This window comes from Schistocerca nitens, chromosome 12, assembly GCF_023898315.1.
Source record: "Schistocerca nitens isolate TAMUIC-IGC-003100 chromosome 12, iqSchNite1.1, whole genome shotgun sequence".
In the NCBI taxonomy this organism is placed as follows: Eukaryota; Metazoa; Arthropoda; class Insecta; order Orthoptera; family Acrididae; genus Schistocerca; species Schistocerca nitens.
Genome location: NC_064625.1, coordinates 115,231,344 through 115,238,017, shown reverse-complemented (window position 1 = coordinate 115,238,017; position 6,674 = coordinate 115,231,344). Strand labels below are relative to the sequence as shown.

The following is a 6,674-nucleotide window of genomic DNA, read 5'->3' as shown; positions in this document are numbered from 1 at the left end:
ACATGGAAAGCGTAACGTAGAAACGTATTTGTAACTACTACATAACGCATTTATTGTACAGTATAAAAACGAACACGTATTACCGACCACTGGAGATGTTTCATAAATAAAAGATGAAGACTCGTATGGCAAAATACTAACTGCCTTTCATTTAGCTGAAAAGATGGAACATACCTCCATGAATCACAGTATGGTGTCTACGTTTGTGACAACTATGCAGTTCACACGTAAGTCTTTGGCAGAGGTTTCATAAGATGAATTTCAGATTATTTCTCGTTCATTTTCGAAATGAACACATAAATCTTCCAGTGAGACTTTTGATTTCCGTTATTTCATAACGACTGGCATTCCCCCCCCCCCCCCCCCCCCCCATGCAGGTGACATTACTCATATTCTTCCTATCTTGATTACTAGCGTTTTATGACTTTCACCTTGCTCTCACGAACCCTTTCTCTGTGCTTCTGTGTCGCAGATGCCTTCAGTTTCATCCATCTGCCGATAACTTGCTTTGTTGTCCTTTTCTGCTATAGCCACTGCTGTTTCCACTATTAATTTATTTCAAACTGTTGGGTTCACTATTGACTGTAAGATCTGTTAGCGGTTTCCATTAATTTCCTTTTTTTCTTCTTAGTATAGACACCCCCTTCCTCTTTGGGAGAGTTGATGAGATGTGGCGTGCCCTCCCCTCCCGCTCACGTAAAGTTAATCCCATAATCGGCTAAAAATGCGTGATTTTTTTATTTGTTTTAAAGATTGATTAAAACATATTAATGAAACATGTTTTATTTAGAAAGTGTGTTATTTAGAAAATGTGTTTTTAACAAGTGATTGAAAAGGTTTTATGTCAAATGGACAGGCAGACAGATAGATGGAGACATACGGACAAAAAGACTCCATGAAAATAGTATGACGCGTTTAGAGGAATGCTTAAGAAATTGACGTATTATTGATATACAGGGTAGTTATAATCAAATTTTCGCTGCTTCAGAGGGGCCTCTAGGAAAAGCGAGTTATCGTAGGGCGATTAAACTTTGTGGAAACATTTGTGAGAACATGTAGAAGAAAAATAGCGAATAAACAGTTGAATGAAAGGTATTTTAATTTCCTCCTGAGAGGGTGGCGTTTGTTAACTGCGTATTACTTTTACGTTCCTGGTAACAAATGTCGCGGAATGTGACGAACAGCTGCATCCACGACCACCCGGAAAACACTAGAGATTGTAGAATGAGATTTTCACTCTGCAGCGGAGTGTGCGCTGATATGAAACTTCCTGGCAGATTAAAACTGTGTGCCCGACCGAGACTCGAACTCGGGACCTTTGCCTTTCGCGGGCAAGTGCTCTACCAACTGAGCTACCGAAGCACGACTCACGCCCGGTACTCACAGCTTTACTTCTGCCAGTACCTCATCTCCTACCTTCCAAACTTTACAGAAGCTCTCCTGCGAACCTTGCAGAACTAGCACTCCTGAAAGAAAGGATACTGCGGAGACATGGCTTAGCCACAGCCTGGGGGATGTTTCCAGAATGAGATTTTCACTCTGCAGCGGAGTGTGCGCTGATATGAAACTTCCTGGCAGATTAAAACTGTGTGCCCGACCGAGACTCGAACTCGGGACCTTTGCCTTACGCGGGCAAGTGCTCTACCAACTGAGCTACCGAAGCACGACTCACGCCCGGTACTCACAGCTTTACTTCTGCCAGTACCTCGTCTCCTACCTTCCAAACTTTACAGAAGCTCTCCTGCGAACCTTGCAGAACTAGCGCTCCTAAAAGAAAGGATATTGCGGAGACATGGCTTAGCCACAGCCTGGGGGATGTTTCCAGAATGAGATTTTCACTCTGCAGCGGAGTGTGCGCTGATATGAAACTTCCTGGCAGATTAAAACTGTGTGCCCGACCGAGACTCGAACTCGGGACCTTTGCATTTCGCGGGCAAGTGCTCTACCAACTGAGCTACCGAAGCACGACTGACGCCCGGTACTCACAGCTTTACTTCTGCCAGTACCTCGTCTCCTACCTTCCAAACTTTACAGAAGCTCTCCTGCGAACCTTGCAGATCTAGCACTCCTGAAAAAAAAGGATATTGCGGAGACATGGCTTAGGCACAGCCTGGGGGATGTTTCCAGAATGAGATTTTCACTCTGCAGCGGAGTGTGCGCTGATATGAAACTTCCTGGCAGATTAAAACTGTGTGCCCGACCGAGACTCGAACTCGGGACCTTTGCCTTTCGTAGAGCACTTGCCCTCGAAAGGCAAAGGTCCCGAGTTCGAGTCTCGGTCGGGCACACAGTTTTAATCTGCCAGGAAGTTTCACTAGAGATTGCTTTACTGTCTCCCGGAACATTTCAGGTGGTATGTTGGCTACCTCTCTCGCTATTCTCATATTCAACCTCCAGCGTACATTAGTGTCCCATTGATAAACTCTGTTTGTCTAGTAGAGATGTAGCCAGATATCTCATGGTTTCAAATCTGGTGACCTTGGTGCCAACGCAGTTTGGAACGATCGGCATTTCTAACTTACGAATCATGTCCTTTAACTCTGGTGCGGAGCAGAGACTCCTCCGTATTTATTTAAAGCGTCACTATTCGCGTAGATCAGAAACGCAGTTGCTGTTGTTTGGATAAAACAGCTTTACGAGTAAATGTTAACTTTCTGTAACTACAATCCACACTGAAGCTTATGTTCCAAGCCAACGTCGCCGTACCGGAACAGGCAAGTTCTAAGGCTACCTCTGGTAATAACGCACGTCCTACAGTCCGAACATCATTCCTATAAAGTTGGGTAGCCACGCGACAGTTAATTTTCCGTCTACACTGGCTCAAATAGCAAAAGTATAATTAATGTATTGTATAAATTAAATTTTATTGAACCTCTACTTACTTTGCGTGTGAAGGACAACATTCTGCATTTGAAACGTATGATTATGTAGCATTTCAATTTCTTGATTTATATCGGGTGAGTCAGTAACCACCTAGAAATATTCCGAAAGTATGATAGTGTAACGTCTACGCTCGTGCGTACGTTAACTCTTTAAAGCCTGTACTATGGTAAGTTGACGGGCTTCACCTTATAAGAAAGGATTTTCGTAAATATGTTGACCGCGTGTACCTGAATGGAGGCAAAATCAGACTTACACCCACTCAGTAACAACAATGATACGTCAAGCAAGTCTAAAGTGCAACTACACGTTAGGACGGGCAAGAAACATACACAGCAGATGCTACCAATTGTTAATAATACGGTCGCCAGCCTAATTAGGCATTAAGTGAGTTTTTTCCTTGTACAAGTGGATGTACGTACAAGCATAACAACACGTAGTAATACTGCATTATATGGTAAATTTTAGAATCAGAAAAATCTACTGAACTAAAATTTTCCTTTTCTGTACTAATTTGGACAAGCTATAAATACACAACATGACACTATAATGATTACTACAAACTGCGTTTTGTCTATTGATCCGACTGAAATCGGGCATAGGTTACCCTAGAAATAGCACTTTTGAAACACACATACAATGTCAATTTTAATAAGGGTAAAACACTGATAAATTTAGGTTTTATATTGACTTTAACTTTGCTGGTCAAATCAGTTCAGTACACTTCACAATTTAAATGGATAGAAAGGAAAAGATTGGAGGGGGGACCCTGAAACTGTTATGATCACTGTGTTGAAACTATTAACTATTGGAACCATTAAGCACTCAAGATTTACAATATATGAGTTACTACTCTTTTTGTCTTATTACTTCCTCATTTAACTACCATTATTTTTGTCTCAAATTAATTAAGCTTCATTACGAAACCAATTCCAAAATTATCTTCCAACTTTGTCAGACCTTTGTTCTTTGTTTATATTTTCATTAACAATAAAGCTCCTTAAACATCTTTCTAGCATATATAGGCCTGCAGGTAATTCTTATTAACATAAACTTTAAATCTTCATTTCGGGACACTCGGATTGCACAACATGTGGAAAGGACCCTGTCTAGGTTAGTGATGAGGATAATTAATTGATAGGACAATTCTGGTAAAAGTTAAGTTGTTATTGAACAGTCAGGAACAAAATTAACACTGGTCCACACGAATACAATTCTAAAGATTCAACCCGTTCGTGTCGATGCGGCGGTTGGCGGGCGGCGAGATGGCGAGGCGCACAGCACACATACAATCACAGCTATGGCTCTTGGTGTATCGGCACTTTGCTTCTTCTTAGCATCGCAATCCTTTTCAATTTAGTGCCTAAAGAATATAGCCATGCTGTATAGTCGGAAACGGCACATCCGAGGCTCAATGAAATCACGTTATCCAGGAGAGCCTCCTCGATCCAGAGCGTTTCTCAGACCGATGCCCAACTCTGACTATTACTGCTGAGCCCGTTATGCCGTGCCGCGCACGTGTGCATTTTCCCGCGCTCGCCTGCCATCCACCTTTCACCGCTCCCCTACAGACAGGGTATTCACCAAAGGTTTTGCATTCCACATATCCTAATACATTGCCTACGTATGGACCAGGCGCACAATTACAATTTTAAACATGTTACAATAGATTCAACATGGGTGACACTTCAATTCTGCTACAGCATTGCTTGAAATTTGACATAAATATTAATATTCACCTCGAAAGTTGCTTAAAGTTTCTTTAACATAATGTCACGAAAAAAAGAAGAAATGAAATCAAAACATTGGTTACACTAATTTATCGAAAATCAGAAGGAAAAAATTATTATATGTACAGTTGTTGTTGTTACAATAGGAGCTGAAAAGTTTGTGGGAGAAATGTTTCATGGGACAACGGGGGCCATAATGTGACGTTGGTTTTTTGTTGCTAGGTGGGGTCACGTCAGAGATATGTAGGTCAACTTTGTTTCTTTAAATGGGATGCTATAGTTCGGTACTTATTAACTGATAGCGACTATCGAGACGACTCCAATGATGCGTAAAAGTGAGGTCTTCAAAGGTCAATGAAGGTCACAAAGGTGGCATGAAGTCCATTTACAGAAGGTGTTCGAAGTGATGACCATTGGTTTCAATGCAGTTCTGCTATCTTCTTATCATGGATTGACTGGTATTCCTTATCGCATCGGCACTTATCGAAGCACATGCTCTGACAATTCTCTATCGCATATCTCCAGGCGTACTGGAACGTCTTTATAAACAATGTCTTTCACGAATACCCACAAGAAAAAATTCAGAGGCGTCAAGTCTGGCGACCGAGCCGGCCACGACACATCTCCTCCACGTCCAATCCAACGATTTGGGAATTGTCTGTGCAACTAATTTCTAGCCATCAGCGAAAAATGTGCCGCACGCATCGTGTTGATACCACATTCTGTTCCTTGTACCTGAAGGTATTTCTTCCAATAACAGGTGTAATGCAGGAATGTGCTGTACTTCCTACCACTAACATTTCCTTCGAAGAAATAGGAGCCTATAAATCTGTCCTCCATTGCCACACAAGCATTCATTTCAAGATCAAACTGTCTAAAGTTCTGACTGTTCTTGCCGTGTTAGATTACATCGGAACAGTTGTGTTTCGGCGGAACGAATGAGCGCGCAACTTACCGTCTCATATGCTCTGGAAGTATACTGACTGCAAAGTAAATGAAGCATACAGAAGAGGTGGTCGGATGTCAATGGAACTACGTACATGTACACGCCATCCTTGGGCATGTGGATGTCTATAGTTGCAGTTCTCTGCAACAGACAGTATGGTCGGCAGAGTGCATTAATCTTTAGTGTTGCCACCACGCATGGCGGGATATGTAAGTGGTGTAAACTCTGCTACATGCTGAACGACCACTGTAAAGAAGACGGAGATGTCACGTACTCGCCTGAGGCAACGCTGTCAGCAACTAGCACTGTCCCCGCACCCGGCCATCCTGTTTCAGGTTTTCCGTGATTTCCCTAAATAGCTTCAGGCAAACGTCGGGATGCTTCCTTTGAGAGGGGGCGGCCGATATCCTTCCCTAATACGATGGGACCGATCATCTCGCTGTTTGGTCTTCTCCCCCAAATCAAACAACCAACGACTGCCGGTCTCCAGTGGGCAAGTGGTCTGCCGGTCTCCAGTTGGGCAAGTGGTCCAATCGTGTGGAATTTCATTTTGGTCATCAGTCTACTGACTGGTTTGATGCGGCCTGCCACGAATTCCTTTCCTGTGCTAACCTCTTCATCTCAGAGTAGCACTTGCAACCTACGTCCTCAATTATTTGATTGACGTATTCCAATCTCTGTCTTCCTCTACACTTTTTGCCCTCTACAGCTCCCTCTAGTACCATGTAAGTCATTCCCTCATGTCTTAGCAGATGTCCTATCATCCTGTCCCTTCTCCTTATCAGTGTTTTCCACATATTCCTTTCCTCTCCGCTTCTGCGTAGAACGTCCTCATTCCTTACCTTATCAGTCCACCTAATTTTCAACATTCGTCTATAGCACCACATCTCAAATGCTTCGATTCTCTTCTGTTCCGGTTTTCCCACAGTCCATTTTTCACTGCCATACAATGCTGTACTCCAGACGTACATCCTCACAAATTTCTTCCTTAAATTAAGGCCGGTATTTGACATTACTAGACTTCTCTTGGCCAGAAATGCCTTTTTTGCCATAGCGAGTCTGCTTTTGATGTCCTCCTTGCTCCGTCCGTCATTGGTTATTTTACTGCCTAGGTAGCA

General features: G+C 42.8%; 1 non-coding gene across 1 annotated transcript; it reads right to left on the bottom strand.

The window, feature by feature from the left end:
• Positions 1–1,589: 1,589 nt before the first annotated feature.
• Positions 1,590–1,664, bottom strand: Trnat-cgu (transfer RNA threonine (anticodon CGU)). The gene has a single exon. It is a non-coding gene; the product is annotated as a tRNA-Thr (tRNA).
• Positions 1,665–6,674: the final 5,010 nt, after the last annotated feature.